Source organism: Delphinapterus leucas, chromosome 17, assembly GCF_059928025.1.
Source record: "Delphinapterus leucas isolate spDelLeu-1000000601 "Yukka" chromosome 17, BTC_Dleu_Yukka2, whole genome shotgun sequence".
NCBI lineage: Eukaryota > Metazoa > Chordata > Mammalia > Artiodactyla > Monodontidae > Delphinapterus > Delphinapterus leucas.
The window spans coordinates 24,602,280-24,624,753 of record NC_143145.1 but is presented as its reverse complement, the minus strand read 5'-3'; positions in this window follow the sequence as shown (position 1 = coordinate 24,624,753).

Below are 22,474 nucleotides of genomic sequence, written 5' to 3'. Positions count from 1 at the left end.
ACAATAATTAGAGTGGATGAATTGATAATCAAAATATTGTATACACATACAAATGAACATTATCCAGCCTAAAAATAGAAGGAAATACTGTCACATGGTACGAGTCAAATAACCCAGTCACTAAAAGACAAATATTATATGGCTCCACTAAGCTATCTAAAATACAACTGACCCCCAAACAGTACAGGTTTGAACTGTGCAGGTCCACTTATACACGGATTTCTTCCACTAAATATGCACTACAGTACTACATGATCTGTGATCTGTGGGTGCAGAACTGCCTATACAGAGGGCTGACTGCAAAGTTATATGCAGATTTTCAACTGCACAGGGTAGGCGCCTCTAACCTCCATGTTGTCCAAGAGTCAACTGTAGTCAAATTCATAGAAACAAAATAGAATGGTAGTTACCAGAGGCTGGGAGGAAGAAGAAAAAGGGGGGTAGTTGTTTAATGGGTATAGTTTTATAGTTTTGGATTTGCAACATGAAAACAATGTGAATATACTTCACTCTACTGAACTTCACACTACTTAGAAGTGGTGAAGATAATAAATTTTAAGTTTCATGGTTTTTACCACACACACACAAAAAAAGCTAATGAGCAATACCAGCATTTAAGAATTACAGACTGCAGCAGTTTGCAGAGTTAATAAACTCATATATGATCAAATATCAAAATGCTTTTCTTGTTCTGGGCTAAATTGTAGAGTAGGTAAATTCTTTCTATCTTATTGTCATTCTTCTACTTTACCTCCTCATACCACTTTTTTCATTATAACCTCAGCTCTTAGAAGGAATGCCTCATATAGGTTTAATCCTTTTTCATCAGGATAAAAAAAAAAATGAAGAATCTTCTTTGGTGTTCTATGTGCTATGTGTCCTAGGTACATTTATTTCAGTTTCAATAGCATGCTTTCAGTTGAGGTCAGTGCTCATTCCATTCTATCTCATAGTATTCATGAAGCCAGTTGTTGACACAGACAGTCCACTTGTTACAGGAGAACAGTCAAAGAAATCAAAGGGTTTGGTTTAGAAAGGGTGTTAGAACATGGCTAGCCATTTATAGGGTGTAAACTAAAAGTGACAACTGTAATCTTATTAGAGGGGTACTGTATCTACACTATACATATACATATACATATACCTACCTATGCATGACACATGCCTGTACACATGCCCACATACATACATACACATTTGTGTCTACATATATTTATATATATTTTTTAGGCCTTTATAACTTTATAAGATAATCTCAGTGCAGAGGATGTGTGTGCTGCTATGCCATTTATATTTACATATACATATACTCAAAGAGGGACTCTAGCTGTGTTTTTTAATGCAAATGTTGATGTATACCTGACACATATTAGGCTATAGATGATCGTTTCCACACTAATTTGGCTATATGTAGACCGAAACCCAATATAAACACCATTTTCAAATTACTGATAAATACGAATAATTAAATGAGTGATAAAAATGATACTTCCAGCATATAGGCACATAGTAAAAATATAATTTAAATGACTACAAGCTCAGTCATACATCCAGTTCTTTGGCCCTTGTTATGTTTCTTTAGATTGAATAATTTTCTTGATTTTTGATATCAAGTAATATGTATTGTGTTCCTACTGGGGAGGTGACTCTGTATGAAAAATGGCTTTGTGAAACTCAAAAGAATATTTGAATAGACTGTATTTCTAATCACTATATAATTTAGCTCAGTTTAAGGAGAGTTGGATTCTATATTCTAATCAGAATATGTGAGTTGCTTCTTATTGCATAAAGTCTGTATTATTTAAACATTAGGAATTCCCAAATGCTTAGAAAAAATGTATTTAAGTCCTGAGGGCAATTAATTTCACTTTCATTTATGTATTTTGCAGGCAAGTCATTATTTTCTTAGAAGCCAATCATTGTTTCCTTGATTTGAAATGATCCAAATCAATGACTCTTAAAGAACCACCCAAGGAAACTGATCCTTTCCCCCACAGGCCACTACTGGGTTGACCTCTGCAGAAATACATGCTAATAAATTTGAATTAAGCCCTAAAATATGAAGAAATTTTAAAATATGAAAAATATATTTTATGTCTGAATTTAGCTGAAAAGTGCTTAATATGTCTGATTAGTATTTCATTAATTGTTTCATGTAAAAATATTTTGAGTGTCTATTATATATCAGGCACTGTGTTAGATACTGAGAATGCAAACATGCACAATGTAGCCCTTGAGAAACTTACAAGAAGTATGGGGGAAAGACCCATGACCATAATAAAATAAATTATCGTAAGTACTGTGAGAACAAATTAAGTATGAGAATAGCTAGAAAATGAAGGAGGGGATGGTCAAGTGTCTCTGGTATTGGGAAGCAGTGCTGATAACTGAATATTTAAAGATGTAGAAAAGTGTTCTGAGACACAGGAGACAAGTAAGTATTTGCTACTAACTGCTTTGCTCACTATGATAACCACTAGACATATGAAGCTCCTGAGCATTTAAAATGAGACTACTATGACTGATGAAGAGAATTTTTAATTATAGCTAGTTAATATTTAAATTTAAATAGCTATCTTCAGGAAGTGGCTACCATATTAGGCAGCAGATCTCTACAAAACTGTGAATAATTTGGTATGGCTGGGACATAAATCATATTGTTTAAAGATCATGGTAATAGATGGAGCTGAAGAGAAAAACAAAGGTAAGAACTAAGAAAGCCTTCTTTGCCACGGGTAAGTCAGGTAAGTAGGATGACAACACAAAAGACCCTATCAAGTTTATTAAATGATCATAAGTGACAGAAGCAAAGGTAGTTTTTCTTGGAGTTTTGGAAGCAGAAGCCTGGTTTTAGTGGATTAAAGATGTTAGTGAGAAGTGAGGAAGTGAAAACAGTAAGAATTTATTTTTCAGATATGTTGAGTATAAAGAGAAAGATCTATAGGAAGGTGGGGTTGAGAAAACATGGGTGTAAGGAAGGATTGTAAATTGGGAAACTAGAGCATGTTCACAGGTAGTGGAGGAAGTCAGAAATACGGATCACTTTATAGACAGTAGTTTGAACTAATAAATTCAGTAAAGCTGCAGAATACAAAGTCAATATACAAAAATTTGTTGGGTTTCTTTACACTAACAATGGATTATCAGAAATATAAATTAAGAAAACAATCCATTTATAATGTATCAAAAAATACCCAGGAATAAATTTAACCAAGGAGATAAAAGGCTTATATATTGAAAACTATAAGACATCAATGAAAGAAATTGAAGAAGACAGAAATAAATGGAAAGATATTCCATGCTCACAGACTGCAAGAACTAATATTGTTAAAACGTCCATATTACCCAAAGCAATATACAATTCAATGCAATCTATATCAAAATTCCAATGATATTTTTCACAGAAATAGAGCAAACAACCCCAAAATTTGTACAGGACCACACAAGACAATCAGAGAAGAAAAAGAAATAAAAGGAATCCAACTCGGAAGAAGAAGTAAAATTGTCACTGTTTGCAGATGACATGATACTATACATAGAGAATCCTAAAGATGCTACCAGAAAACTATAGCTAATCAATGAATTTAGTAAAGTAACAGGATACAAAATTAATGCAAAGAAATATCTTGCATTCCTATACACTAACAACAAAAACTCTGTAAGAGAAATTAAGGAAACACTCCCATTTACCACTGCAACAAAAAGAATAATATATCTAGGAATAAAGCTACCTAAGGAGACAAAAGACCTGTATGCAGAAAACTATAAGACACTGATGAAAGAAATCAAAGATGATACAAACAGATGGAGAGATATACCATGTTCTTGGATTGGAAGAATCAACATTAGGAAAATGACTCTACTTACCAAAGCAATCTACAGATTCAATGAAATTCCTATCAATCTACCAAGGACATTTTTCACAGAACTAGACCAAAAAATTTCACAATTTGTACGGAAAATCAAAAGACCCTGAGTAGCCATAGCAATCTTGAGAAAGAAAAATGGAGCTGGAGGAATCAGGCTCCCTGACTTCAGACTATACTGCAAAGCTACAGTAATCAAGACAGTATGGTACTGCCACAAAAACAGAAATATAGATCAATGGAACAGGATAGAAAGCTCAGAGATAAACCCACCCACATATGGTCACCTTATCTCTGATAAAAGATGCAAGAATATACAATGGAGAAAAGACAGCCTCTTCAATAAGTGGTGCTGGGAAAACTGGACAGCTACACGTAAAAGAATGAAATTAGAACACTCCATAACAACATACACAATAATAAACTCAAAGTGGATTAAAGACATAAATGTAAGGCCACACACTATCAAACTCTTAGAGGAACACATAGGCAGAACACTCTATGACATAAATCACAGCAAGATCCTTTTGGACCCACCTCCTAGAATAATGGAAATAAAACAAAAATAAACAAATGGAACCTAATGAAACTTAAAAGCTTTTGCACAGCAAAGGAAACCATAAACAAGATGAAAAGACAACCCACAGAATGGGAGAAATCATTTGCAAACGAAGCAACTGACAAAGCATTAATCTCCAAAGTATAGAAGCAGCTCATGCAGCTCAATAACAAAAAAAACAAACAACCCAATCCAAAAATGGGCAGAAGATCTAAATAGACATTTCTCCAAAGAAGATATACAGACTACCAACAAACACATGAAAGAATGCTCAACATCACTAATCATTAGAGAAATGCAAATCAAAACCACAATGAGGTATCACCTCATACCAGTCAGAATGGCCATCATGAAAAAATCTGTAAACAATAAATGCTGGAGAGGGTGTGGAGAAAAGGGAACCCTCTTGTACTGTTGGTGGGAATGTCAATTGTCACAGACACTGTGACAAACAGTATGGAGGTTCCTTAAAAACTAAAACTAGAACTATCATACGACCTAGCAATCCCACTACTGTGCATATACCCTGAGAAAACCATAATTCAAAAGGACTCATGTACCACAATGTTCATTGCAGCTCTATTTACAATAGCCAGGACATGGAAGCAACCCAAGTGTCCATCAACAGATGAATGGATAAAGAAGATGTGGCACATATATACAATGAAATATTACCTAGCCATAAAAAGAAATGAAATTGAGTTATTTGTAGTGAGGTGGCTGGACCTAGAGTACGTCATACAGAGTGAAGTAAGTCAGAAAGAGAAAAACAAATACCATATGCTAACACATATATATGGAATCTAAAAAACAACAAAAAAAAAATGGCCATGAAGAACCTAGGGGCACGACAGGAATAAAGACGCAGACCTACTAGAGAATGGACTTGAGGACATGGGGAGGGGGAAGGGTAAGCTGGGACAAAGTGAGAGAGTGTCATGGACATATATACACTACCAAATGTAAAACAGGTAGCTAGTGGGAAGCAGCCGCATAGCACAGGGAGATCAGCTCAGTGCTTTGTGACCACCTAGAGGGGTGGGATAGGGAGAGTGGGAGGGAGGGAGACACAAGAGGGAAGAGATATGGGGATATATGTATATGTATAACTGATTCACTTTGTTATGGAGCAGAAACTAACACACCATTGTAAAGCAATTATACTCCAATAAAGATATTAAAAATTTAAAAAAAAAGAATGGGTTGAAGACCTAAATAGATATTTCTCAAAAGAAGACATACAGAAGACCAACAGGCACATGAAAAGATGCTCAACATTGCTAATTATTAGAGAAATGCATTTCAAAACTACCATGAGGCATCACCTCACATCAGTTAGAATGGTCATTGTTAAAAAGTCTACAAATAATACTGGAGAGGATGTGGAGAAAAGGGAACCCTCTTACATTGTTGATAGGAGTGTAAATTAGTGCAGCCACTATGGATGACAGTATGGAGGTTCCTCAAAACACTAAAAATAGAGTTGCCATATGATCCAACAGTCCTACTCCTGGGCATATATCTGGAGAAAACTCTTATTCAGAAAGATACATGCACCCAATGTTCATAGCAGCACTTGTTATAATAGCCAAGACATGGAAGCAACCTAAATGTCCATCAGCAGATGAATGGATAAAGAAGATGTACTATATACATACAGTGGAATACAACTCAGCCATAAACAAAGAATGAAATAATACTATTTTCAGCAACTTGGATGGACCTAGAGATTATCATGCTAAGTGAAGTAAGTCAGACAAAGACAAATATCATATCATTTATACGTGAAATCTAAAATATGATACAAATGCACTTATTTACAAAACAAACTCACAGACATAGAAAACAAATTTATGGTTACCAAAGAGGAAAGGGGGAAGGAGAGGGATAGTTTGGCAGTAGCAGATACAAAGCACTATATATAAAATAGATAAACAACAAGGTCCTACTGTATAGCACAGGGAACTATATTCAATATCCTGTAATGAACCATAATGGAAAAGAAAAAAAAAAAAAAAGAGCCTAACTGATTAAGTCTTTGAAAAAAAGTATCAAAATACTTAGGTGTAAATCTAACAAAATATATTCAGGTACTGTATCTTGAAAATTATAAAATGTTGATGAAAGAACACCTAAAAAACAGACTCATTCTGTGTTCAATATAGTAAAAATTCAACATAGTATAGATGTTATTTTTTATTAATTTGACCTATATGTTTAATGTGATTCCTATCAAAATCTCAGCACACTTTTTGTAGACCCAGACAAAAATATTATAAAATTTATATGGAAAGGTAAGTGGACAATAAGAGCTAAAATGATTTGGGAAAAGTAGAATGAAAAGGAATGAACTGGTCTATCTGTCTAATTTCAAGCCTTACATAGCTAGAGTAATCATGACTGTATGCTTTTGTTGGGGAGAAGACACACAGATCAATGGAACAGAGTGGAGAACCCAAAAATAGACACACACAAATATGCCCAACTTATTTTTGACAAAGGTGCAAAAGCAGTTCAATGGAAGAAAGAGAGCCCTTTCAACAAATGATGCTGAAGCAACTGGAAACCTACAGAAAAGCAAGAAGTCAGAGAAAACCTTTAGGATCTAGGACTACGTAAAATTTTCTTAGACATGACACCACAGGCAGGATTTATAAAATGAAAATTTGATAAATCAGATTTAATGAATTTATTTTTAAAAAATGTTTTGCAAAAGACCAATTAGGAGGATGAAAGAAAAGTTACAAACTGGGAAATAATATTTGCATACCATATACCCAACAAAGACTGGTATCATAAATACATAAAAAACTCTAAAAAATTAGTTTAAACAATTTTGAAAAGGGGCAAAAGACATGAAGAGACATTTCACTGAATAGGATATATAAATGGCAAATGAATACCTGAAAATATATATATTATTGTACAGTATTGAAGACCTAAATATGTTCTGAGTTCAGAGACTACAGTGAGTATATGTAACTTTGTCTGATCACTATTCTCCACCCATCCCATTCTTTCTGGTAGCAGCTTGCTTCCTTTGAGGATTTGCCCTTTCATCATTCTAGGCAGTTCCACTGGGACCAACCAATCACAGTATTCCCACTCTCATCACCACTACACCTTGACCTTAGGGCAAGAGGCATTTCAGTTTTGTTCAATCAAATTATCTCTCTTGAGAACCTGTATTTTGACTAAAGATGCACAGATTTAAAGGCACTGAATATGAATTTGTCATTCACAAACTATCTTGTCTCTGACAGTCCCAGAGATAGTCTCACTCTTTCCAAGAGTTGAAGGCTTAGCTCTTCCCTTAACATGACTGTGATCCAACATCCTTCAAATATTTTTTTTTCTTATTTGAATTATTCAGAATTGTTTTCTGTTGCTTATCTGCCCCTCCCATGGCTCCAAAAGCAACAAAAAATTCACTAAGACCAATTTACTTGGTTGTCTTAAGTCCCTATATTTTAGTCTTTAGGTACCTATATTTCAAAATAATTTTAGCTACTCTAGTCCTCTTGCCTTTGCATATAAATTTTAGAATACTTTTGTCTATGTCCATAGAATAAAATACTTAGAAAATACCAACTGAGGTCTATTATGCGTAAGGCTCTGGTCTAGATGCTAGAACCAGGAGGACAATCAATAAAGTAGACCAAGTCTCTTAATCTTAGAGGTTACATTCTAATGGGTGAGAAGGAAAAGAAACAAATGAAAGTATATTACTGTTATTAAAAATATACTAAAGACTATGAAAAACAATTAATTTGAATATTCAGAGAGTATGTGATAATGCTGGGTACTGTTTTATATAGGGTGGTCTGACAAGGCCTATCTGACGAAGTGATACTTAAAAGAGACCAGATGGGAATGGGGGAGTGAGCTATCATATGTCCGAGGAAGGGTCTTCCAGACAGATAGAATAGCAAGCACCCAGGTGCTGAAGTCAAGAGTATACTGGCAGGGTAGAAGAATCCCAAAACAGTGGTTGGGATGGCCTGGATGGAATGGGTGATGGGAAAGTGGTAGGAGATGGACCAGAGAAATAACAGGACCATGTGAAAATCTGAAGGTCAAAATTAAGACCCAAGGCACAGACTTGGGCCTTAACCAAGTGTGGTGGAATATAATCGGAGGGTTTTAAGATCTGGTGGCCTTACAAAATTTACTATGGGAATTTACTATGGGAATATTGGACTTATGGTTGATTAATAAATCCTTTTGAAATGGATGAGTGAAGTCCAAAATATTGTATTTTGATTTATTAACTGCCAGTTTTTCTTCTGACTAGAATGTAAATCTCAGGAAAGCATCTACTTAGCTTGTTTTGTTCACTTTAGATGTCCAGTTTCTAGACTAGCTCATGGCCCAGAGTAGGTACTTAAAAATTTGTTAAATGAGTAAATGAATATCCTAATTTTACTGATAATAAAGCTGAGTCCAAAAAATATAAAGTAAATTGTTTTTGGTCACACACGCACAGTTAGTAGGGCAGAATTCAGCTACACCAGATCTATAATATGCTGTCTTTCTACTACAATAATTAATTTAGTCATTCTTTCAACCAGCAATTATTGAGTACAAGGTAGGTGCTTAATACCATAACATTATTCTACAAGGAGACATGCTGCTTTTATTTCTCAGTGAAAGAATCTGAGAAATAGCATAGAATGTAAAGATATTATGGTATTCATATTTTGGTTCATTCAAAGTAAAATAAAAGTTGACTAACATAAATCAAAAATATATTAATGCATAGAAAATGAAGGGCCAAAAATCAATACCGTGAAAGTTGATTTTATTTTTACAGTCAAGTATTCAAGAATATAAAAGTGAGTATACACAGTATTTACTAACTTCAATACAACTACTTGTTACATTGGCAATAGGAGGTAGTATAGTACTAGGACACCCTGTTCACATTATAATGTGAATTGTACCCTCTGGAGCCTTGCATCTCAGCAGTGCTGAAGAAGTAAGAGTATCAATACATACATTCTAATTTACCAATAAGTCATCTGATTTACTTTACAACTCAATGTATCAGAAAGAAAATTTTAAAAAACCTAACGTGAGTACATAAACAGTGAAAGAATTAATGTCAGGATTAAGGACCTAATTTGAATAATTCCTAAGATCAGATACATTTTATTCAACATGTAGAAGGTGGCAAAGAATACGGATTAGCAAAGGGGAAAATAGAAGCTCTTACAGAGAAGGAATGCACGTCAGAATGAACAAATTAGGGTTGGCAAAATAATAATAATAATAGTAATAATAATTGTAGCTGTAAAAGAAGATCTAGACATTTAAAAAATGTTACAGCGGGACTTTTCTGGTGGTCCAGTGGTTAAGACTCTGTGCTTCCACTGCAGGTGGTGCGGGTTTGTTCCCTGGTCAGGGAAGATCCCATATGCTGCAGGGTGCAGTCAAAAAATAAAAAATAAAAAATTTTACAAAGCATTAGTTATGATTATTCAAAAGGCTATTAAAATATAGTTTGCAATTCTTCAGAAGTACTGAGTTATAGGGAATCAAAAGTGTTCCCTGCTTGATGGCAAAAGAAATTCATGTAAAATAAAAACCGTCCAGGGTCAGAATCACTATGAATTTAAGTGAGAACTGAACTGGGCTGACTGTACTTAAAAGATAATATGCATAATTGAGCACTTTCACTGTGTACTACTGGAGTGTTTAATTACATCATAGAATAGAAATGTAACATTAAACATTATAGATCTTATTGCCTGATTGTTAACTGTGAATATTTTAGCATGATTAACATCACTCGCTAATAAATAAATAAACTAAAAGGTAGCATATGCTAGTACTTTTCCTTACATAGAAATAAAAGAGAGATGATTTGAGGAGAAGCTTTCTGATTATAAACTGTTTTTACAGTTTAATCTAATAACCATTTATCGAGCTCTAAAATAAGTGATGGGAATAAAGAAAAATAAGACTTAGACCCTGCATTCAAAAACTGTATACTGCATGAAATTCTTCCTGGCCTCATTCTTCTAATTATAAAATTTAACCTTAACAACTGACAGTTGGCACAACTTTTTCTCAAAACACTCACTTCTTTTTATTTTCATGATATCACACTCCGCCAGTCTTTCTCTTACATCTCTGGGAGGTTTTTCTATTTCTCACTTCTTGGATCTCCCGACCATCGTAGGTCTTATACTCTTCAGTGCCTCTGGACATATTCTTGGACGTCCTTCTCTTCCCATTCCATACGTTCCAACATTTACATTCCAAAGATCCCCAAGATTATAACCCCAGCTCACACTTCTCTATTCTGAGCTCCAGATCCATATATCTTACTCTTTGTTTTGTTTTTGTTTTTGTTTTTAACTTTGTCACTTAGATATCTTTAAAGTACCTCAAAATTAAAATATACAAAACTAATATTTCCTGGTTTAAATATATTTCTCTTCCATCATTCTTCATTTCAATGAATGGGTTGTTTTCCCTCACCTCTGTTCTCTTGACTGATAACTGTTCATCATTCATCCACACATCCACTGATTTAAAAATCTCTAAATTCTGTTAATTCTCCTCCCAAATATATGTCAGATGCATCATGTCACTACCTCTCCTCTCTGACCACCCTTGCCTAAGTCACCAGTACCTCTTCCCTGGACCATTACAATAACTTCCTCTCAGTCACCACTCCCATGTATTCTTGGTCACTAGAATCTTTGAAAATGCAGGTTTGATTCTGTCACACAACACCAACACACTGTCTCTTTCCCAAACTATTTAGTTGCTTCCCATTGCTCATAGGACAAAGTTAAAAACTTTTAACATAACTTACAATGTCCTACAGCAAAGTCTTATTTCTAAATTGTTGCATATCCACATTTTTCACTCCACTTTCTCTCACTTACTATTTTCCCAATGCACCAGAATTTTTTATTTAGTTCCTCAAAAGTACCAAATTCATCTTGTCTTCGACCACGTTGTTCCAACTGCTAAAAATACTCTCTTTATCACCGTTCTTATGCTTCTCACAGCCTTTTGCAATGTTGGCTTTATTTATTCTTCACACTGAGCCTGATTGTCATTCCCTTGGGTTGCTTTCTCTAACCCTAAGCATCACTTATATCCTCTCATAGAACACAGAACACTACATCATTTCCTCATAGTCCTTACAACAATTGGAACTGTATCGTCTGTATAATTATTTTAATTTTATATTTATCTGCCTCTTTACCCCTCAGTAATGATTTGTAAAACAAACCAAAAGTCAGCGTTTTACTGGTTTCTTCATGTATGTTATAAAGTAACAAACTTTAACTTTATTAAAACAATCCAAATAGTAGCATTTTTTAAAAAAGAATTAAAGCTAAGTAGACACTAATTTCTCATATGATGCATTAGCTTTTACATTAATTACAGTTCTCCAAAGATTTATATAGGTATTATCAATGGCTTCATGTATATAATATTTAAAATAAATAAATCATGTCTGGCGATGCATGGTACAAATCTTGAATATGTGTATTTTGTGAAGTCAAAATCTTCTGAGGGGGAAATAAAAAATCTTCTGAGGAGCAGGTTGCCATTTCAGAGTTTGAGTGATGAAACTTAAAGTCTAAAATTTTAAGCTCAATATAATCTCTTACAGTTTCATTTACATTATGCCCAATATCTGGAACTTGAAAGATGCTTACCACAATTTTGTATCCTCTAACTGTTGCTTGCTTCTTCACTATCACATCAGCCAAGTTCTTAATATAGGATATGTGGACTGCATCCTCATCTTTCAAGTTTCACTGCCTTCCTGCACTGTTTCGTTGCTATGTATTAAGACAGCTCTTTTATAATCAATTATTTTCCACTTCTAAAATCACACTGCTTGTAGAAAAATCCAAAAGTCACTGCTCAAGCTAGTGCTAATCAAATTCAATTCCTTTATTTAAGTTAAAGAGCACTTTTTGCTTCCTTGAATTCTATGCAATTCCTTATACCTCCAAAGTCTAAAAATATATTTTCCCAGAGAAAAGATTTAAATGTTTTCCAAAGTTTCATTGTGCAACATCAACCTAGCCCAAGTCCTATGACTCTTCATGGTGTAATCCTAGGCTCTACTTTTAGCTAAAGAATGGAAATGGTATATTTCCCTAAGATCTAATTAAACAATTTATGAAAGAGGAAACTCCTTTGAAAATAACATGAGCTTTCACATATGCTATCCCTCAAAGGGTCCTAGAGTCTCCAAAGTGTATCAGCTGTGGTGCCATCTGTGATCTGAATCAATAGCAAATGCCATCAATATAGAATTTAGGCCAAAAATTTAGGATTCGGTCAGAACTTATTAGTAGATTAGTAGAACACTGCTACCTCCTAACAAATTTAATACTCTGCATTTAATACTCTAAACGCACCGCATGAAGGTGAAAAATTTTTGAGCAACAAATACTTTCCTACGTAGTTGCAAAATTACCCAGGTTCTTTGATTCATTCACCTGGAAAATATTCAGTGATGGCATCATGATAGGCCATCATCCTATGGCTACAATAACAAACAAAATAGAAAAGTGTATCCCACTCTCTTAGAATATTCTACATGGGTTGTACACTTCCTGTATAATCTCCTCTGCTTGAGCAAAGGCTGAGCCAGTGAATATGAAAGTATATCACTTCTGTGATTATTCTGTGTTCTGTTGCAAAAAGAAAGGGCTTTGCAGATGTGATTACAGTTCCCAGGTAGTTGACTTTGAACTAATCACAAGGAAGCATATCCTTGGTGTGCCTTATCTAATTAGCTGAGCTCTTAGAAGAGATGAAGAGTGTAAGTGCAGCAAGTACTCTCCTACTGACCATGAAGAAGCAAGCTGCCATGTTGAGGAGAGTGCCACGTGACAGAGAATGGTGAGCATCCCCTGGGATTTGAGAACCGCAGTCCTAAACTACAAGGAACTGAATTATATCGACAACCAGTGAGCTTGGAAGATGAAACTGCAGCCCTAAGCAGCAATTATTTCAGCATGATGTGACCCTGAGCAGAGGATACAGCTAAGCCATGTCCAGATTCCCGACCCACAAACACTGTGAGAAAAAAATTTTGTTGTTGTTTTAAGCCATTGTTTGTGGTGTTTTGTTATGCAGCAATAGAAAACTAATATGCAGCGGGAAAGTCTTGTACTTTTCACCTCTTTAACTATTGAAGGATCATATTTAGTTCCTCATGATCACTACTGGAATTAGACAGATATATAGATACATGAAGCATCCTATGAAAGAGTCACAGTAATATATTAATAATATAAAATAGCAGAATATATAATTTGAAATATACCACAAATTTCCTTGATTTTTATTAACAGAAATTTCTGATAAGTTCAGAGGAAGTTAGTTAGTTTTATAACTGACATTTTATTTCAACAGAAGCTCAACGACAGAATCAAACCAAAAAAACTGTATTATTTTACAGATATGTTGATATGGTAAAAGAAAATCTGTGGTTTACAGTCAAGAATATTTAAACTCAAATTTTATTTCTGCCATTATCTTACTGTATGATCTTGGGAAATGCTTAGCTTCTCTGGAAAATATTAGAAATTTTGATTATGCCATAATTTGGCAAAATATAACAGTAATTTCAATACATTATTAGTGGGACTATAACAAGGTGTGTCTATTTTGGAGAACAGGTTAGAAATAATTGGTCAAACAAAGAATACATGTGTACCAATGACCCAGCATCACATTTCTGAGTACATGGAGACCTTAAAGTTGCATGGGTGAAATGTTCATCACAGGGTTATTTGTGGTAGCAGGGTATCAGGGGCAATCCAGGTATCCTTCAGTGGTACTACAATGGCTTAACACTATGTGAAACCATACAGTACGGCATTAGAACCATCTGAAGAGCTTTCTAAAAAGAAATATTGATATTCTGGCCTTACCCTCAGAGTATCCAGTTGGTCTGCAATGGCCTGGGATACTAGATGTTTCATGGAAGGTTGTGCAGCCAAGGTTGAAAATTTTGGACAAAGCTTAAAATCAGGGTGCTGAGTAAAGGGTAAGGAATAGTAAGAAATCTATAGCACAATACGATTTATGTCAATACCACTTATGTAAAAGCATATAAACACAAAATATCACTCCATATTTTATAAGGACACAAAAATAAAAGATGTAACTGACACATTTGAGCAGTTCCTTACGTGGGGAGATGCATGGGAGTACAGAATGAGGATAAAAGGTAGTTCAATATACACATATTCATACATAACTACCTGCATCCAGACAGGAAAGAGGTCTGACAAAGAATTCTGATAACAGTATTCCAGGAATAAGTAATGTGATTAACTCATTACTCTGTAACTGAGCTATAAATAATAACGACAACAATGACAACATAAAATTGCAGGATGAGACAATCTTTAAAGACTATTTTATACTGTGCATTTCTTTTTTTCCTCCAGAGAGTACTTTTTAATGTATATTTTCATCTAGTAAGATGAAAAGTTCTCTTTACTCACTCATTGCCTTTTCAGCTTGAGACACTTTTTCTTTGGCTGAGTCTCACCTACTGAGAATCCAACAGATACAAAGGAATATGCCAAGACTTATGATTATTTTAAGAGGAATAATTAAGAGAACAAACAATGATTGCTCTGCAGAAGGAAAGACTTGGTAATAGGCACTGAGACTATGAGAAATGTTTTCTAATATTTGAAAGGTCTTCATCTGTCATATGCAAAAAAGATGACACTGATTTTGTTTGGCATCAAATGGAACAATGGGAATCACTAGATGGAAGTTACAAGAACTTCACATTTCAACATAACGTGGCTTCTATTTAGAGTTGTCCAGATAGGGAAAGATATGCCATTGAAGAGTGTGAGCTCACAATCATTAGAGCACTCAGTTACTTTATTAACCTTATAAGAAATCTAAGTGTATTGATAATCTCCACATTCAGGTTCCCAGAGTGCCAAATAGAAATATATTGTAAGTAAAACTGGATATAATTTCAATATATCTGAGTAAGCTATGATCATATGAAGCAACTTAAAATTTTCATTCCAAACAGCAGATAGTTTTTAATGGTACCTTACCTTTTTTATAGACTTTTCCCTTTACAGCACCCACCGTAGAATGTAATTATATAATTTGGTGGTGATTATTTGTAAATTTCTATCTTCTTCACTAGGCTATTCTCTTCATGATGGTAGGACTATGGTTTTGTTGTTGTTGTTGTTGTTTTTATACAGTAGTATCTCCAGTGTCTAGTGTATTTTTTAAAAATGAATAAATTGTCAGCTGCTCCAATCTATCATTTCTCTAATCCTTAGTTTCATAATATCTTAACCCTTAAAAAAGGGTTACCATCTTCTAAATAATGTTAGAAAGAGAATAGTGCTTTGATTATATTGAATTTTGGTCTTTTAAAAATAGGGTTAGGCGGTCACCTCACACTCATTAGAATAGTTACTATTAAAAACAAAGCAAAACAAACAAACAAACAAATAAAAAACAGAAAATAACAAGTGCTGGTGATGATGTAGAGATACTGGAACCCTTGATGTAGAGATACTGGAACCCTTGTGTACTCGGTGGGAATGACAAATGGTGCAGCTGCTGTGGAAGAGGGTATGGTGGCTCCTAAGAAAATTAAACATAGAATTACCATATGATCTAACAATTCAACTTTTGGGTATATACCCAAAAGAACTGAAAACAGGGTCTCAAGACATATCTATACACCCATATTCACAGTCGCTAAAACATAGAAGCAACCCACATGTCCATCCGTAGATGAATGGATAAACAAAATGTGTTATACAGACACAATGGGATATTATTCAACCATAAAAAAGAAGGAAATTCTGACATATGCTACAACATGGATGAATCTTGAGGACATTATGCTAAGTGAAATAAGCCCGTCAAAAAGAGACATATCTTGTATGATTCTATTCACATGAGGTAGATAAAGCAGTCAAAATCAAAGGGAGGAAGGAAGAATGGTGCTTGCCAGTAGCTCGGGTGGGAGGAAAGAATGTAGAGTTACTGTTTAATAGTTATAAAGTTTCAGTTTTGCAAGATGAAAGAGTTCTGAAGATGGAAGGTGGTAACGACTGCACAAAAAAATGAATGTACTTAGAGACATATCTTGTATGATTCTATTCACATGAGGTAGATAAAGCAGTCAAAATCAAAGGGAGGAAGGAAGAATGGTGCTTGCCAGTAGCTCGGGTGGGAGGAAAGAATGTAGAGTTACTGTTTAATAGTTATAAAGTTTCAGTTTTGCAAGATGAAAGAGTTCTGAAGATGGAAGGTGGTAACGACTGCACAAAAAAATGAATGTACTTAAACTGAACTGCATGCTTAAAGTTGTTTAGCCAGTAAATTTTTTGCTTTGTGTATTTACTACAATAGGAAATAGGGCTAAGGGAAAAAAGATTTTATGTTACTATAAAACAAGAAAATTCACTAAGAATGTTCAGCTCTGTCATGTCTATTGCTTACCTTTTAAAATAATTTAAAACTCAAAGGCATATACTTAACTCCCAAGTGTAAGGACGTCTTAGGCCACTATTAAAAGGGCTTTGGGAAAATATCAAACTGTATTACTGAGGCAAAAGAATGCTCATAATTCCTAAAGTACATCAAAAGGCTTAGTCCAGACTCTCTCAAAAGAGTGAGGTATTTGTGTCCCACTTATATTTTACCCACTAAAAGTACCGGAAACATCTGAGAACCATCTAAATCAGCTAGATTTTATCATATTTCTTAGAATCCCTGATATGAATTATGATTTATAATGTGATATATCTAGAAAATGATCTTTTGGAAGTATTTTAAGATGTATTTTTTCAGCATCATAAGCTTATTAAATATGACAAGTAACAGAATACACAATAACTGCATAAAACAGTATATTATATTTCTATGGGGACATATGTGATTATAGTATTTAGGCAAACACCAAAATATTTAACTTCAATATTGAAAAGAAAAAGAAAATAGTATACCTTGGGAAGAATGTATTTGGATCTTAGTACAAAGAAGCCTTTTGTACAGAATTTAACATTATCTGTTAGATGCATTTTGAAGCAAAAAAAACAGCAAGAAATTTAGTTTGTGCTTATTAGATGACAAGGCACTTCTGAATTTTATATCAGCATTAACAGGGCCAGAAGTAAAGTAAGTGAGGCACTAATCTCAGGTGTAAAAAATTCAGTAATTAAGATAAATTATAATTCAACATTAAAATTTTTATAAAAATTAATACAAAAATTCTATAATGAGCAAGTTATCAAAGTCTTAAATAAAGACAAGATCAATACTTTTTTTTTTTCCCCCTTTTATCTCCTTTGACTCCAATATGACTGGGCACAATATCATTATAAGGATGTTTGTATAACAAAGAGTGTTGGAAGGCAAAGACAGTATCACCCTCTGGAGCAGAGGGGAAATTTTCTTACATAAATAATAAAAAAGAGCATCTCCCTTTGGGGCAAATGTTGAACATGTTCGCTAGAAGTCTGCATTTGAAATACTGGGGTTTCCTAAGTTTGTGGCTCCTCAACTCTGACACAAACTCACTGCATATACAGTATCCACTAGTGGCATCTTACTTTGTCTTGTGGTATTTGGAGGGCAACTTCTGCAATAAGAACTGATTTAACTATGAAGCTCATGGTATTTACTGTGCTTTAATTAATAAAGTCCTTTGTCTCTGACCCAGGAGTCTCATGTCTTTGCTAATATGTATGACACTGTGGCAAGTTAACTTCTTAGCTTCCGAGTAAGGCAAAATGTTACAACTTTCATAGCTGCAGCATTTTGTTTTGTTTTCCAATTTCTTCAAAGGCAAATAAAATCTTGGAACTTTCTGCATGCTACAATACTGGTGTTTTCATCTGATACAGTTTACTTAAGCCCCGCAAATTTTTAAATAGCTTTATATATAATTAATATTTAAAGGTCTTTAAATATATTTTCTTCAAAAAAATTTACACTCAATAAATTAGATATTGATGGAGTTGAAGAAAACAGTGGTGCATTTCATATACTTTCTATGTTTGCATTCAGCATTTCAGAAATAGATGCTCAAATGCAGAGGGAGTTGAATTTTCAGAGGATGCCATATGTATTATAAGCATAGCTCTCTGTGAATACATAACTGCCCTATGCTGAATTTAAATCTAATTTTGCGACAGCTGTAAAAATGGTTATCTCATAAAGAAAAGCAAAGAAATCAAATTTGTTACTCTCTGAAAAGTTACAATGCTAAATAAAGCATTGTTCTGAATTTTAAACCATAACATTTCCGCCTCTAGTGCAGTTCCTGGGAAAATGTAATCCTTAGAAAATATTTATAAATCACCTTTCATGATGAAGAATTTTGAAATAATTTCCAAACATAAGTAGAAGGAAAAGTAGAGTGGAACTTCTCACAGAAAGTATTTGTTCATAAACATCTAGGGCAGAAAAAGAATACTGCAATCACAACCAAGGGTGCTGAAAATTATGATTGAATAAATCAGGTATGTACTAAACCTACAAGATGCCAACACTTCCTGACAAAAAAATGAAAAAGAGGAAAAAAAAAAAACAGATGTCAACATAGAGAAAGGCTGACAACACTGATTCTACGAGCATGGGAGTAGGAACAAGAAAAATATTCGTGAATCACATGTATGGCAAGGAAGGTCCCCCTGTAGATTATTTTCAGCTTTTTAATTTTACTTTTATCAAATGATGAATGAGAACAGAATAAAATAAAGTTGAATATCATCACTTGATTTGACTCTAAGCTCATAGTTCTCAAATGCAAGTTACCCAATTTCATCCTTGAAGCAAACTGAAACAGCAAACTGAAAAAGGTCAAAGAGTCTATCCCTGAGTACAACTGCAAACCTAAGCTTAAAGTCATTATAACCATCCACTTGGGACACAGCATATAAAATATTATACTATGAAAAGATATATGATCAGAAAACATTTGGGTTATAAATATGTATAAACATATATAGATGTGTATGCATATGTATAAAATTTTTAATGGGCACACGATAAAAAACTAATGATAGGGAAAATGTTTCTTAAATTTGAAGTAATAATCTTTCTTTCACCACATTTAGGAGGGAAAAGAATGGTGGAAGAAAATAAAGATGGTGCCAGATGATATCTTAAAATCAGCAAAATCTTCTAAGGAGTCCCAGTACTCAAGTGTCTTTGAGATCCCTTAGCCCGTTAGCCAATATTGATGGTTTTTTACCTAAGAAAAGGGGGTGCCCTCGTTAGAAACTCCAGATATAATATCTGTTCCTAAAAGCCATGTTGGAAGTATTATGAATATTTATAAATATTCTGCTACTTCTATGCTTGTGTAGGATGCAATTCTATACCATTTGGAGTCACGTGGCTTGTTTTAGCCAATGAAATAAAAAATAGACATATCCTGTCTCATCTCCTGACCAAAGTTTTAAGAAACACTATCTAGTTGACATTTGTCCTTTTTTGCCCCTACATTAGAAGTTATGGGAAAATGTCCTGAGATGGGGCCTCTATAACCCTGAGTTAGCCAATGACTATGGTAAGCAGAGCCCCCCTGCTGCTTGCATTCTATAGGTAGACTGAGAAAATATTTAACTTTCATTATATGCAGGTACTGAGATTATAGGGTTATTTGTTGTTGCCGCATGACCTAGCCTAATCTAACCGATACAAGCCACACATTAGTCAATTTTGATGTATTAAATAAAATGAAAAGACATTTTTTCTTACTTTTTTTTCTTCCTGAACTGCAGTCACTTTATCTCAAACATCTCCACAGATGTTCATTATAATATCTCTCTTGAGCTGAATTACTCATGAAGGCAGAGGAATTAACCTAAATTTAATTAAGAAAAATCTATGAGGGCTTCCCTGCTGGCACAGTGGTTGAGAGTCCGCCTGCCGATGCAGGGGACATGGGTTCGTGCCCCGGTCCCGTAAGATCCCACATGCCACGGAGCAGCTAGGCCCGTGAGCCATTGCCACTGAGCCTGCGCGTCTGGAGCCTGTGCTCCGCAGCGGGAGAGGCCACAACAGTGAGAGGCCTGCATACCGCAAAAAAAAAAAAAAAAAAGAAAAGAAAAATCGATGAAACTGACTGAGGTTCTCATTAAATGATTAAATTACTCCTCACTAATAATTTGTTCCTACAAAATAATAGAAAATACACTTAAAGGTCACTTGATTAACACTGTGGGATATAAATTGATTGCATTATTGTTCAAATGACGGAAAACAATGAAAGTGGCCTCTGCTCACTACTCCTGCTAACTGAAGTCAGAGTATTATAGAATGAAAGCTTCACCTCTTATAAGCTAATCAAAACACTGGTGCTCAGGAAAAACAACACTAAAAAAGCCATATATCAAAGAGTAGAGAAATGATGGTCATTGACCCTTTGGTAAATAACTGTAGGTGAGAATGATATCTTGATTTTACTGAAAACACAAGTTGATAGAATAAATGTTTTTTGAATTTATGGAGTCAAGTACTTTCAATTGCTTATCTATATAACTTGTTAACAAGTTTTACTGGGGAATAATTTGGAAAATCATAATTTATACTAATATGAGAAATAACCTTACTAAATTTTCCTTCTATAATCATCTGGGAAAGACTCTGCAAGGTTGTTTAACATATTCCTCAATAATAAATTACTTAAAATGGAAGGCTCATTGATGCATATTAGACTATTTCCACTGATTCAAGTGAATGTGTGGAAATGATGATAATATTTTTTTAATATTGAATCCACTAAATATCAATGGCTAAGGTACACAAAATATTTGGTCATATAGCAATATTTTAAACATTTTCACATTCTCTCTTTTCTACTTTTTCTTTATTCCTTTTCTATCTTTAATTTTATTTTTAACTCTGGATTATATGTTGAAAGTAACTCAAAATAGTAAGGATTCTAAATTTTGAGTGCCAGTTGTAAAAATGCTATGATATGAAACAAACTAATTTTCCCAAGACCTTGTGTATTCATAGTATATAAAGAAAAATGGACCATAACTTGTAATATTTACTTTGTTAATTTAAATTAAATTTAGTTAAACTTTAGAAGGTTTCACAGAGACAAATTATTCTCATACAACTAGACACTTTCCTGTTGAGATTACTGGGGATTGCTAAGGAAGAAAATCATTAAAATGCCCACATTGAATAATCTACTTCCACATGCCACATAACATCCTTTAATCTCTGACCATTACCTAGAAATTCTCTCCTTATCCTCAAAGAAATCACCAGCAATATGATCCAGGAACAATATGTTTTGTTCAGGGGACAGATGTTAAATCAAAACAGATCATGCACTAAATATGCTAAAACATGTAGGAGAGATAGTCCTACAAGGAATTTAAATATGACCTTTCTGAAAATGTTACAGGGCCAACAGCAGCATGTTCCTAACTAAGCTTTAACTAGTTACACTAAGGTAGATATCAACAGCCACTCAAATTTTTCATTGCTAATGAAAATTTTAGTCTATCTTCTGTGCATTTACAGATGTCCTGGGGGATGAACCTTGATTTGTCTAAATCAGTTGATGGGGAATTCATCCCCCACTGACAAGTGATTGGGGTAGTCTTGCTTTCAATGAATTCAGAGTAATGCACATAGGAAGAATTATCATCATTGGAAAGTTACAGGTTCTAAAATTTTACTAAGATTTTACAGATAATGGTTTTTAGTTTACTAAATTCTAACTCCTATTCCAGTGTGAACTTTGGCAGGGTTTTAACCTCTACCTGCCTCAGTGGATACTTGTAGTGAGAAAATCATAATACCTTATTGGTAAGTTTTTATAAAGGTAAAATGAGAATTCTTAGAACTATCCTTAGAACATGATATGGACTTAAAAAATATTAGGTGTATTATTATTGTTGAGATGGTGCTATAGACTAAATGTATGTGTTTCCACAAAATTCATGTTTGAAACTTACCAGTGCCTTAATCTTAGACTTCCCCGCCACCAGAACTGTGAGAAATAAATTTCTGTTGTTTATAAGTC